The 14636-nt window shown below is 41.1% G+C and overlaps 1 pseudogene; it reads left to right on the top strand.

The window, feature by feature from the left end:
• The first annotated feature begins 9183 nt into the window (after window positions 1–9183).
• Window positions 9184–10242, top strand: LOC102288112 (heterogeneous nuclear ribonucleoprotein A1-like; annotated as a pseudogene).
• The last annotated feature ends 4394 nt before the right edge of the window (window positions 10243–14636 follow it).

Here is a 14636-nt window from a genome sequence, read left to right on the forward strand (position 1 = left end):
ATTTCCTCTTCCAGGGGATCTTCCTGATCCAAGGACTGAATCCGTGTCTCTTATATCTCCTGCATTACAAGCAGGTTTTTTCCCATTAGCGCTACCCAGGAAGTACCAGTGTGTGCTCAGGTATAATTAACTGCCATATAGCTATGACAACTAAAGGCTAAATGAGATCGAGCCGTCCCATTAAAGTCATAAAAGGCTTTAGAGAGACGAGTTTGTCCATTTGTTTATTTATATTAAGGTATAGATAGCATGGTCCATATTTTAAAAACTATAAATGACTTTCTGCTAGGTTATATTTATCTATCTTCTTATCTATCTATGCAGATTCATTTTAATTCAGGTATTTAGTTTCTAAGTGATATTACATAAAGGGTGTGTGTGTGTGTGTGTGTGTGTGTGTGTGTGTGTGTGTATGTAAGGAAGGCACTCAAATTAATGCCCTAAATGAGAGAATCTAAGAGAAAACTATACTTATTCTACTTATTTCCTTCTTCCAAAGATAGATTTGCCTTAAAGAGCCATATTTTTCCTCGTATACCTAATGCTGTTGCCTTCACTAGACAATTTATCAAAAACTTTAACAGAGTATAGTTGTAAATTTCACCCTTTCCATCTCTCAGAGTAATGTCTCATGTCCATTCACTCAGAGAAAAAATAACTTTATTTATCAGCTTCAACGCGTTTGAAGGCAAAGTAAGCTAAAATTTACCAAAATTGCTCTGATTTTGTGCCAGGAAAAAATCTGGGAAAAGCTAAATCAACTGGGACATTTCAAGTTGAGAAGAGTGGTTAAGAAGATAGAAAATTATCATTTTAAAACAGATATTAGATGCCACAGCTTTGTGGGTATTCTTCTGAGCTAATAATGACTTGAATCATAGGGTACGGAGTCTGAAGGGAAACTACTTGTTAGCAGTTCCTACCACTCCCACCCTTTTTGCAAGAGAGAAAATTGTTATGTCTAAATCATCACCTAAACAAACACTTCTCCATTTTTGGAATTAAAAAAACAACAACACTTTAATGCATGATACAGTATCTTCATTGTGAACAAATGAGAAGTAATCCATAACATATTGGTTAAGCTGCTGACAACCCACTCCAGTATTCTTGCCTGAGAAATCCCAGGGACAGAGGAGCCTGGCTGGCTACAGTCCATGGGTTCACAAAAAGTTGAACAAGACTGAAGCAGCTTAGTACAAAGCTTCTGAAAGAAATAATACTAAGCAAGAGAAGCTAAATTTGATAGCCCGGGTTTCTCGTATGTGACTGCTGCTGCTAAGTCGCTTCAGTCGTGTCTGACTCTGTGCAACCCCATGGAGATGGTAGCCCACCAGGCTCCCCTGTCCCTGGGATTCTCTAGGCAAGAACACTGGAGTGGGTTGCTGTATGTGATTAAGTGTTAGTATTAGTTGCTCAGTACTGTCTGATTCTTTGTTACCCTATGGACTGTAGCACGCCAGGCTCCTCTGTCCGTGGGATTCTCCAGGCAATAATACTGGAGTGGGTGGCTATTCCCTTCTCCAGGGGATCTTTCTGACCCAGGGATCGACTGCTCCATTAATATTTAGTCTATTAAAGTTAATTCCACGAGCATTAACAAGCTACTATGTGGGGAGGGTGTGGATGGTACCTGTTCTAAATATCTGATCTGTGAAGCTTATAGCTAAAGACACAAGAATACCACAAGCACGTTCATACTGGTAACTTTCTATCAGAAAGGATCAGAAAGAGAGAAGCCTGGTCTACAAAAGATCTGGAGAGGGGGAAAAGATGCATGTGTTATTATAATTCTTTGAAGCTGAGATAGAACAGTTCTTTATCTAAAGCTTCTAAGCAATGTGAATATCTTCAGTAAGTGAAAAGGCATTCTCCAAACTTTCATACTTAGAAATGCATTAATCAGTTTCAAGAACTAGAAAGTTAGACAATAAGGAAATTTCCAAGAGCTGGCTGTTTATGAGAACAAAGTGTTTTACAAACAGGGACATTAAACGCCTCCGCTAAAATTGAAAGGACACTGTCTAAAACATACAGTCTATCACTGTGCTGAGTAATAATTACTCATTCATTTTTCTTGCTGGAAGTACATCTGCAGCATTTAAATTCAAGGAAGCTGAATCCTCAGTAGAGCCATTTTGAGAAGAAGCCAGCACATACTGAACGATTCATAACCCTTAGTTGAGAATATGTCCTGTAGAGCTAGTGACCCTCTTAAAGAAAGACTTGATTTGCAGTAACTAGAGGCTTATGAAAGTGAAAGTGTTAGGCACTCAGTTATGTCTGACTCTTTGCGATCACATGGACTGTAGCCTGTCAGGCTACTCTGTCCATGGGATTCCCCAGGCAAGAACACAGAAGTGGGTTGCCATTCCCTTCTGCAGGGGAGTTTCCTGACCCAGGATTGAACCTGGGTTTCCTGCTTTGCAGGCAGATTATCTACCATTTGAGCCACCAGGTCTTAGGTATTGGGCACAATAATGGCCTGCTGTGGCTTATTGAGTTTCTCTCCTAGAAATTTTGAGCAGACATTGAAAGTGTGGTGGTGATTATAACTCAAGTAAGGAATTATGTAGGGAGGTTTTCTAATAATCAGCTTGTCACAGGCTTGCAGGTTCAGGCCATGGAGAGTTGAGGCACTAAATTTATTTTTTATTCTTTCTATAACCACAATGAAAAAAGTAAAAGTGAAGTCGTGTCTGACTCTTTGTGACCCCATGGACTATAGCCTGGCAGGCTCCTCTGTCCATGGGGATTCTACAGGCAAGAATCCTGGAGGGGGTTGGCATTCCCTTCTTCAGGGGATTTTTCTGATCCAGGGATGAAACCCAGGTCTCTTGCATTGCAGGCAGATTCTTTACCATCTGAGCCACCAGGGAAGCCCTATAACCACAATACCCAGGCCAATTCTAACCAAAATAAAAACACTTAATCCTCATTCTATATCCAAATTTCTCCAACTTTCCCCAAAGGCCTTAACAGCCATTTTTGGCTCTCATATTGAGCCGTTGAGATGTGCTGTTGCTCCATCTCTAACAGGCAACCCCTGTAACCCTACCCTTCATTCCCTGCTTGAATTTTTTTTTTTTTTTTTGGCTTTTCCAGAATATCATCCAGGTGGAATCACACATTATGTAGCCATTTCAGATGGGCTTCTTTCACTTATTAATATGCATTGAAGCTTTCTCCATGTTTTTCTTTCTCTTTTTTTAAATTTATGTATTATTTTTGGCTTCACTGGGTCTTCATTACAGTGTGTTGGCTTTTCTCTAGTTTCAGTGAGCGGGGGTTACTCTCTATTGTGGTGCACAGGTTTCTCACTGCAGGGGCTTCTCTTGTTGCAGAGTGTAGGTTCTAGGGAGCATGGCTTTCAGTAGTTGGAGTGCACAGGCTTAGTTCCCCTGTGACATGTGGGATCTTCCCAGACCAGGGATTGAACCCATGTCTTCTGCATTGGCAGGTGAATTTCTAACCACTGGACCATCAGGGAAGTCCTTGAATAATTGAAATTTTTATTATTGAGACCATTGGAGATTCACGTGCCACTTCTAAGAAACAATAGAGATAAACTTTGCCCAGTCTCCCCAGTGATAAGTAATATTTTACAATACCATAGGATTCTGTCCCACCCAGGATACTGACATCACTACAACCCACTGAACTTATTCAGATTTTCCTAATTTGTATGCATATTTGTGTGCATGTGTTTAGTTCTACGCTTGTGTTCATTTTTGAATAATAATTTTACCTGTAATAAATGGAGTACTTGCTATCTGCCTGGCACTGTTCTAACTTCTTTATGTGTATAATCTTGTCTATTACTCATGGATTAAGGACTATACTGGGCTGACCTAGTGGCTTGGATGGTAAAGCATCTGCCTGCAATGCAGGAGACCAGAGTTTGATCCCTGGGTTGGGAAGATTCCCTGAAGAAGGAAATGGTTCCCCACTCCAGTATTCTTTCCTGGACAATTCCCTGGACAGAGAAACCTGGCAGGCTACAGTCCACGGGGTCACAAAGAGTCGGACAGGACTGAGCGACTAACACTTTCACTTTTTACTTAGCTGTGTTTTACAGATGAGAGTCTAAGTAATGTGGCAGTGGCAAAGCCGGGCCAATTCACTTTACCACCAGGCCACACATCTCTCGTTACTACAGAGCCCCTTTCGGTTACAATGTTCAGCCCTGTAGAACCAGACCGTGTTCAGAGGGCATGAGGCCAGGAACACGCTTCTGAAATAGCTATAAAAGTCAATGTCAGTTGCACTCGCTCTCTGTGATGGCCCACACTGTGTCTGTAGAGTGTGCTTCTCTCTGACCTAAATAAATCCATTTCTTACCTATAGAAAAAAAAAGTCAATGTCTCTTACAGAGGATTTTTAGGACAGTGAAAATTATTCTGTTACCCTAACGGTAAGTGTAAGAATTTATGCATCTGTCAAAACCCATAAAACTGTGGAATAGAAAAAGTGAACCCTAAGTGAAGCATGGGCTTTAGTAAATAATAATGTATCAATATTGGTTCATCAATTGTGAAAAATATACCACACTATTGCAATATGTTATTAAAGAGGGAAGGAAGTGAATGGGAACTCTGTACCTTTGCTCAATTTTTCTGTAAATCTAAAAACAATTTTTCTATAAACTAATTCTAAAAATACTCTATTAATTTACAAAATAGTAATAGACTCAGAAACAGAAAACAAACTTATGGTTGCTGCTGTTCAGTCACCCAGTTGTGTCCGATTCAGGGACCCCATTGACTGAAGCACACCAGGACTCTCTGTCCCTCACCATCTCTTGAAGTTTGCCCAAGTTCATGTCCATTGCATCAGTGATGCTATCCAGCATCTTATGGTTACCAGAAGGGAAAGGGAAGGAGGAATAAATTAGGAGTCTAGGATTAAATTATACACACTACTAAACATAGAGTAGATAGCCAACAAGGACCTACTGTATAGTCTAGGGAACCATACTCAATATCTGTAATAAGCCGTGATGGAAAAGAATCTAAGAAAATATATATATATATATATATATATATATATATATAAAACTTAATCACTTTGCTGTACACCTGAAACTAACACAAGATTGCAAATCAACTGTATTTAATTAAAAATTTAAAAATAATAATCTATTAATTTTTAAAAAGTTTTTAAAGAGTCAATGGCTCTTTCAGATGGACCTAATCACAAAGTAACTGAAAATGCTTTTATCTTTGGAAATCTCCAAACTGTGGTCACTGAGCATTTATATTTCGTGAGCTCTCTTGGATTATCTGAAGTGGCAGGAAACGAGTGACAAAAACTCAGGCACTTAGAGGGTGCCCTGGGGATCTGTGCAGCTTTTTTCCCCTTCCACATCTTTCCCTGCATGGACCTCAGTGGCTGAGCAGAAGGAGGGCAGGCAGAGTAAAGTGTCTGTAATTCCCATCCATTCCTGAGCCCCGTGGAATCTGAACTTATGCTTACTGCATTGTCACTTGAACATTCAATCTTAACTGTCAAGATGTTCTTCAAGGCAGAGAAAGGACTTCAACATGATATGCCAGAATCTCTTTTCCATACACTTTTTGGCAGCTACGAAAGAAAATGCTGCTCCTATTCTCAAAAATACTGTTTTTATGTTCCTGTGGAAATTCACAAAGGGGATATTATATTTAATCTTTACCACAAGAAGAAATACTTATTTCTGATGGAAATAATACTAGACATGGATATCATGGAAAATATTATATAAGCTTTTATATTGAGTGGGGAATCCACTTTGTACCTCTAGAATATTGTACATCCACCAATCAGGAGGATGGCCAATGACTACCCACTGTGGAATTTGTTCCTTTGACAAACACGCTGTGCTCCAGGCAAACTCTACCTCTACACATTATCATATAAAACCTGAGACACAGATTAATCTTAGCAGCTATTTGGAGGAAGATAACTGAACATACCTCACCCTCCTCCACCCCAAATCACAATCCAATATTAATTCATAATCTTTTTCATTGGCTTTGGTAATTGTACCCTTTGAAGACAATCTATGAATATGCGTAGAGCCCTTAGGCACCTTAATTGCCATTTCATCCAATTAACAAGTTATTAAAAATGCTTTGTGTGAGTACCCCTTCCCTCTTCCTTTCATCAGCAAAGAGTGAGCATAGCCTGTAAGGATGAAGGGCAGGAAGCAGTCACAGCAATGGCAGATAACAAAGGTATCAAAAACAAACAGCCAACTTCGTCCCATCTCACTTTTTTTAAAGTTTTTTTTTTTTTTCAATTTTTAAAAATTTTTGGCTGCACCATATGGCATGTCGGATCTTAGTTCCCTGACCAGGGATCAAACCCACACTCCCTACATTGGAAACTCAGAGTCTTAACCACTGGATCACCATGGAAGTCCGTAAAAAATATTTGTTTATTTGGCTGTACTGGCTTTTAATTGCGGCATTCGGTAATCTTCCATCTTCATTGCAGCATGCAGGATTTTTTGTTGTGACATGTGGGATCTAGCTCCCTGACCAGGTATTGAACCTGGGCCGCCTGCATTGGGAGCTTAGAGTCTGAATCTCTTGACCACCGGGGAAGTCCTCTCCCATCTCACTTTGTTATTTGACCCTCTAGGTTCAGGTTTTAACGATCAATTCTTCTCCTTTACTAGTTCTTAGGGGACTAGTCCAGAGAAGGCAATGGCACCCCACTCGAGTAGTCTTGCCTGGCAAATCTCATGGACGGAGGAGCCTGGTAGGCTGCAGTCCATGGGGTCGCTAGGAGTTGGACACAACTGAGCGACTTCACTTTCACTTTTTACTTTCATGCATTGGAGAAGGAAATGGCAACCCACTCCAGTGTTCTTGCCTGGAGAATCCCAGGGATGGGGGAGCCTGGTAAGCTGCCGTCTATGAGGTTGCACAGAGTCAGACACGACTGAAACAACTTAGCAGTAGCAGGGGACTAGTCATGAGATGTTCCTGAAGTTTCAGTATGTTGCTAGAGTCATTTTTATGTAAAGTGTTATGGACAGATTGTTTTCAGAGCAAATGAGAAGCAGATCATACTTACAGCTAAATTGGCAGAGAGATCCATTTAATACTGCAATCAGCCTTTTCCTCACTCATCCATGGAAGGAAATGGGCATAGTTAACCTCAAGAAAAGGAACCTGACTTGAGAGAACAATCAAATAAATATATTTTAAGGGACTTCTATTTCCTATAACAACCAGGATGGCTATCAAGTTAACCTATGATAATGCTGCTGCTGCTGCTAAGTCACTTCAGTCGTGTCCAACTCTGCACGACCCCACAGACGGCAGCCCACCAGGCTCCCCCGTCCCTGGGATTCTCCAGGCAAGAACACTGGAGTGGGTTGCCATTTCCTTCTCCAATAACCTATGATAATGAACAACCCTCAAATCTCCATGACTCCATCCAGGTTTATTTTTCTTCATGAAATGTGTCCAGCATGGGTCAGCAGAGTCTCCACTTCATTTAGTCTCCCGGGTCCCAGGATGATAGAGACTTCATGCTAATTCATGATCCCACCATCTCTGAGGCTTCCCTTGTAGCTCAGTCAGTAAAGAATCTGCTTGCAGTGCAGGAGACCCGGGTTCAATCCCTGGGTTGGGAAGACCCCCTGGAGAAGGAAATGGCAACCCACTCCAGTATCCTTGCCTGGAAAATCCCATGGACAGAGGAGCCTGGTGGGCTGCAGTTCATGGGGTCTTGAAGAGTCGGGCACAATTGAGCAACTAATACTTATTTACCACCTCTGAAGCAGGAGAAAGAAATGTGCAGTTGGTACCACCAATTAAATCCTTCTACTTGGAAGTGGCACATATCACTTCCACTCATATTTTATGGGCTGAAGTCAAGTCACCAGCCATACTTAACTTTAAGGGGACAGGAAATTGCAATCTTAACAAGGACCCAGAAGGAGGAAAATCAGAATATTTGTGAGTAATTATTACCATGCTGCCTATTCCCTGTGACTGACTCAGGAGTTTAATGATACACTGTGGTTTGAGAATTTAGCATTGAGTGTGTGACTCTATGAAAGTGTACCCTGAAGGTTTATGATAAGATCTAGTGTCTTGTGGGAGAAAGCTATTTAACTAATAAGTTAGCTTTGTGGTCCCCAACTTGTTGTCACATTTGCTATAATTCAAGGAAGTTGATAAAAACTGTATCTCTTATAAGCATACTTAGTTGTCCCTTATGAGAACTTTCTATTGTTTTAGGAACTAAGAAAAGCTTTGTCTTCCATTGACGAGTTGGCATGTTTCCAGTTGGAAATTAATTAGAATCTGTGGACTCTGCAGAGAACTAGGTTATAAGCTTTGAATTAGCCCCAAGAGTTAACCTATTTTCTTATCTGCTTTTAACCTTGTTTCCTCCATTGTAATTAATTGTAAAACAATGGTATTATATTTGTCCTTTAGATAAACTATCTCCAGCCCTTTTGTGAGATATGGAGAATGAACAAAGAATTGGAAGTCGGGGTGTGGGGGGCACGGGGTGAACTTGTCACTTTGTTAAAAACAATAGCTTTCCTGGTGGTGATGTTGTACTATAGTAATGGGCTTTCCAGGTGGTGCTAGGAGTAAAGATCCCTCCTGTCAAAGAAGGAGATGTAAAGAGATGTGGGTTTGATCTTGGGTGGGGAAGATCCCCTGGAGGAGGGCATGGCAACCCACTCCAGCATTCTTGCGTAGACAATCCTTTGGACAGAGGAGCCTGGTGGGCTAATAGGGTCGCAAAGAGTCAGACATGACTGAAGTGACTAAGCACGCATGCACTATATAATGCAAGATGTTGCTACTGGGGGCAACTGTACAAAGGATATACAGGGTTCCTGTGAGTTATTTCTTACAACTGCATGTGAATCTGTAATTATCTCAAAGTTAAAAGCTTTTTTTTTAAAAAAAAATCTACAATAGCTTTCCAGAGATGCTGCTAGTGCAGGTGATTTAAGTTTTTTTAAAGGACTTGAAAATGTCAAGATTCTCTTTCAAACCAATAATGTAATGAAATTCCCAATTTACCGTGCAATAGAAATCATTGTGGCAATGACTTGAAACCACAGATAAGGGATATTTCCATGAATTACTTAAAAGAAAAGGCACAAGATTCATATATTTAAAAAGTGAGAAGCATTGCTGAAGTCTCCCCACCTCCACTGCTGTCATGTCAAAGTCAGAGTTTCCCAAAGAACTCAAACAGCTACAAAACTCTCCGTCAGACATCTGAGCTTTGAAACAACCGATGAGAGCCTGAGGAGCCATTTTGAGCAATGGGGAATGCTCACAGACTGTGTGGTGATGAGGGCTTCAAACACCAAGCACTCCAGAAGCTTCGGGCTTGTCACGTGTACCACGGTGGGGAAGGTGGATGCGGTCATGAAGGCGAGGCCACGCAAGGTGATGGAAGAGTTGTGGAGCCCAACGGCCGTCTCAAGAGAAGATTCTCAAAGACCTGGTGCCCACTTAACTGTGAAAAAAAGATTTTTATGGGTGGCACTAAAGAAGACACTGAAGAACATTACCTGAGAGATTATTTTGAACCGTATGGGGAAACTGAAGTGTTTGAAATCATGACTGATTGAGACAGTGGCAAAAAGAGAGGCCTTGTTTTTGCAACCTTTGATACCGTGACTCCATAGACAAGACTGTCATTCAGAAATTCCACCCTGTGAATGGCCACAACTGTGAAGTAAGGAAAGCCCCATCCAAGCAAGAGATGGCTAGTGTTTCATCCAGCCAAAGAGGTGAAAGAGATTCTGGAAACTTTGGTGGTGGTTGTCAAGGTGGTTTCAGTGGGAATGACAACTTTGGTCATGGAGGAAACTTCAGTGGTGAAGGTGGCTTTGGTGGCAGCCGTGATGATGATGGATGTGGTGGCAGTGGGGACAGCTATAATGGATTTGGTGATGATGGAAGCAGTGTTCAAGGTGGCAGAATCAATGATTTTGGCAATTACAATGATCAGTCTTCAAATTTTGGACCCATGACAGGAGGAAACTTCGGAGGACGAAGTTCAGGCCCTTGTGGTGGTTGAGGCCAGTACTCTGCCAAATCTTGAAACCAAGATGGCCATGGTGGTTCCAGCAGCAGCAGTAGCCATGGCAGTGGCAGAGGTTTTAATTACTGCCAGGAAACAAAGCTTAGCAGGAGAGGAAAGTCAGACAAAGGACAGGGAAGCTACAGATTACAACAGATTTGTGAACTCAGCCACGCAGAGTGGTGACAGGGCCTAGCTGCTACAAAGAAGACATGGTTTAGACAATACTCATGTGTATGGGCTAAAAACTTGAGGACTATACTTGTGACTAATTGTATAACAGCTTATTTTAGTTTCTGTTCTGTGGAAAGTGTAAAGCATTCCAACAAAGGGTTTCAATGCAGGGCTTTTTTTTTTTTTTTTTTTTTTTTTTTTGCACCCATGCTGTTGATTGCTAAATCTAATAATCTGAATCAATGTGTATTTTTTTCAATGTGTTGTGTAAAGTTAGCCTACTCTGAGGCCATTTTGGTAAATTACCCGCAGTGTGAAGTTAGAATTCCTTCAGAGTAATGCCAGTTTCCATTTGAAACTTATTTACAACCTGCTTTGATGGAGAAGCTGCTGTCTTCAGAACCTTGGTGTAGTTGAACTGACAGTTATGTGTTGTGACCTGGAGTTCATTGTTAGAAGGGTCACCCATGAAAAGTCATGGAGTTTCTGTTTTTTTTGTTTGGTCATTAATGATTGTTGGCAATATATCTAAATTGAGTAGATATGTATGCAATATATCTAAATTGAATTATGGTACCAGATAAAGTTATAGATGGGAATTAAGCTTCTGTATCATCCATTATCATGGGTAATCAATAAAAGATTTAATACCCTCTGAGCGCCGAAGAACTGATGCTTTTGAACTGTGGTGTTGGAGAAGACTCTTGAGAGTCCCTTGGACTCCAAGGAGATGCAACCAGTCCATTCTGAAGGAGATCAGCCCTGGGATTTCTTTGGAAGGAATGATGCGAAAGCTGAAACTCCAGTACTTTGGCCACCTCATGTGAAGAGTTGACTCATTGGAAAAGACTGATGCTGGGAGGGATTGGGGGCAGGAGGAGAAGGGGATGACAGAGGATGAGATGACTGGATGGCATCACTGACTCACTGGACGTGAGTCTGGGTGAACTCCGGGAGTTGGTGATGGACAGGGAGGCCTGGCATGCTGTGATTCATGGGGTCGCAAAGAGTCAGAGACGACCGAGTGACTGAACTGAACTGAACTGAAAAAAAAAAAGTGAGAACTCTCTGCCTTCTTTCCTTTCTCTCCTCTCTCTCTGCTCTCTGTCCCCTTACTTCCTTTTCTCCTTCCTTCTCTTTCTCCCTTCCTCCTTTCTTTCTTTGTTTCTTTCTTTCTTCTTTCTTACATTTTTCCTTTTGAAACACAATTGAATCCCTCCTATTGCTAAAAACTATGGTAAGCAGTTGATAAAGAAGACAGAAAATGTGTCTGCCCACATAGTGCTTATAATTTAAAGGAGGAGACAGTAAAATTGTAGTTGTGATGCATGCTTAGAGTAAAACTAAGAGAGAGCTGAGATGAGGTAAGAGGAGTGAGGAGCTGCTCTAGACAAGGTCATCATCTGAGAAGAGGAAGGAGAGAGAGAGAGATTTGAATATTTTTGAGAATCCTTAAAGGTGACCAGTTTGGCTGGAAGATGGTTGGCAAGGAAAAGGCAAAGATTATCTTGGAAACATTGTGGGCAAAGCAAAAGTTTAGTAACTCCAAGCATTGTTATAGGTGACTGTCAGCTCAGACTGACATAATTACTGATATTTGTTCTAAATTAAACAAGTTCATTGTTGAACCAATGGAACTTTAAGTAGTCATTGTCTCTCTGATATACTGTTCGCATATTCTTCCATATTCATTTTCCAAAGAGAAAGCTAATGAACAAGAAGGGAAGTGATTACAAAATGGAATAGAGAAGTTAGAATTAGTACTATTTAGAGAGCTCTAGGTATGTAAAGTCAGAGAAGGCAATGGCACCCCACTCCAGTGTTCTTGCCTGGAGAATCCCAGGGATGGGGGAGCCTGATGGGCTGCCGTCTATGGGGTCGCACAGAGTCGGACACAACTGAAGCGACTTAGCAGCAGCAGCAGCAGGTATGTAAAGTACCAGCAATAAGGAAAGTCCTTTTGTTGACACACATAGGTCACAATGTAAATTTATTATGATTCTAGAGCCAGCTCTTTCCATGGGGATGGATATTCTGCTCCTAGCATCTTGTTCCATCTGCCCAACATTCTGCTAAACATATTTGTAATCTATTTATTATCAGAAATATAAGGCCTAAATCCCTTGCATATAACACTATGACTTAAATTTACATTAAAGACTATTTTGGAGAGAGGTTACTTCCTAGGTGTAGAGAAGGAATGGCAATAGATGAGAGGATATTAGGATATCAAGAGAACTAAACTTTTTTTTTAGGGCATGTGGCATCTTAGCTCCCCAACCAGGGATCAAATCTACATCCCCTGCATTGGAGGCATGGAGTTTTAACCACTGACCTACCAGGGAATTCTCAAGGACTAAAATTTCATGGCAACATTTTATTTATTAATATTGTGAGATGAGTACATAGATGATAAAGGTATTAATCTTTATAATGTTTTGGATTTTTGTATATATTTCTTAATATTTCTCTTTTTAAAAGTAGATAATTGCTTTCTCTTTTTAAAAGTTTTTATTTATTTATTATTATTATTATTTTATTTTTGGCTACACTGGCTCTTCGTTGCTGTGCCTAACACTTTCTCTCGTTGCCTTGTGTGGGCTTCCCATTGTAGTGTCTTCTCTTGTTGCAGAGCATGGGCTCTAGGATATGTGAGCTTCAGTAGCTGTGTCACACAGACAGGCTTAGTTTACCTACAGCAGGTGGAATCTTCCCAGACCAGGGATCAAACCCATGTCCCCTGCATTGGCAGGTGGAGTCTTAACCACAGGACCATCAGGGAAGTCCAGATGATTACCTCCTGACTGTGTCCTAAGAGAAATCTTTAAGCAGGTTAGCTCTTAAAATAGAAAAATTAAAGGAGAGGGGACAGATGGAAAGGGCTATGGGAAAGACTGAGTCTACGAATGAGAGATTTCTCAGACTTGAAGAAACTCAGAGAAGAGATTTAACAATTGACTAAAGGAAGCCCTTCTTTTTAGAGCAGTTAGTCTGTTCACGGTCATGGGACCAGTTGGTGGAGCTAGTGGAGGAAACAGGGGGTCAGAGCTTCAAGCCAAGAACTCCTGACTTCAGGCTATTGTCCAAGAATTGCACCACAACTGCCTTGGATTTCCTTTTTATCACTGTTGACACCGAATTTCATTTTAGTGACACAACTACCGTCTGGAAGTTAGAAGTAGGTTTGTTATTTAATGGCAAACTAGAGAAAGTATTTTAAACAAGGATGACAATGGACCCTTTTGGTCCACAGTAGGGTTTCCCAGGTGGCTCACATGGTAAAGAATCTGCCTGCCGTGAGGGAGACCCAGGTTCAATCCCTGGGTCGGGAAGATCCCCTGGAGAAGGCAATGGCAACCCACTCCAGTATTCTTGCCTGGATAATCCCATCGACAGAAAAGCCTGGCAGGCTACAGTCTATGAGGTCGCAAAGAGTGGGACATGACTGAGTGACTAACACATGCACAGTAGAGCAAGGAACACGTTTCTGGTAGGAGCCCGACCCAACTGACTTTGCCTCCCAGCACCCTAGTCTCTGGTTCTGAAAACCTACCACCCTCAGAACTGGGGAAGGAAAACTCATTGGGATCACTTGGGGTCAGCACTGCATCTCCACTGCCCCCCAAGAATACTCGAGTTCCTCAGGTTATCAGACAACCAACTGTCACTGGCAGAGAACTTACTTTGATATAAAAGGAAGAACTTAATCAGGTTAGTGTTACAAGAAACTTCAGAACAGCTGCAACTTGGCTGAGAATCTTGTTTATCTTGTTTATCTCTTTAATTGTGCATATAAGCCCAGAGGCTCTCTGATGGCTCTAATATAAAGAATAAATAGTGTGTGGGAATCCAGTAATTAAGTCTCCTTTTGTTTCCTGTGTGGTAATTTTTATGGAGACCACCATGATAACTTTCTTTCATGAGGCTGAGACAGAAAGGAAGTGCCAGGAGAAAACTTAGAAGGAATGAACAACTCAGAAAGTGCATCAATTTCACAATCAAACCTGCACATGTTGGGTTTCAAGCAGACTCAAGACTAGCTGGAGCACAGTGATACAAAATCACTTCAACTCCAGAACAAATGCCTTTGTTGATATAACTGATCATGCCTTTCACATGAATCTTTCTCCGGAAACTCCCTGATGGTCCGGTGGTTAGGACTCTGGGCTTTAACTGCTGAGGGCTTAGGTTCAATCCCTGGTGGGGAAACTAAGATCCCACAAGTGGTGTGATATGGCCAACAAACAAATAATAATATCAGAGGGAAGAAAGAGATACAATATAAACAAAATAAAGAATATCTATATAAAACCAACAGCAAATATTTTAAAAAATAACCTAAACAAACGAAATCTTTTTCTAACCCCACAGTAGTTTCTCAGTAGTATGCACCTCTATTTGATGTT

Source organism: Bos mutus, chromosome 5, assembly GCF_027580195.1.
Source record: "Bos mutus isolate GX-2022 chromosome 5, NWIPB_WYAK_1.1, whole genome shotgun sequence".
In the NCBI taxonomy this organism is placed as follows: Eukaryota; Metazoa; Chordata; class Mammalia; order Artiodactyla; family Bovidae; genus Bos; species Bos mutus.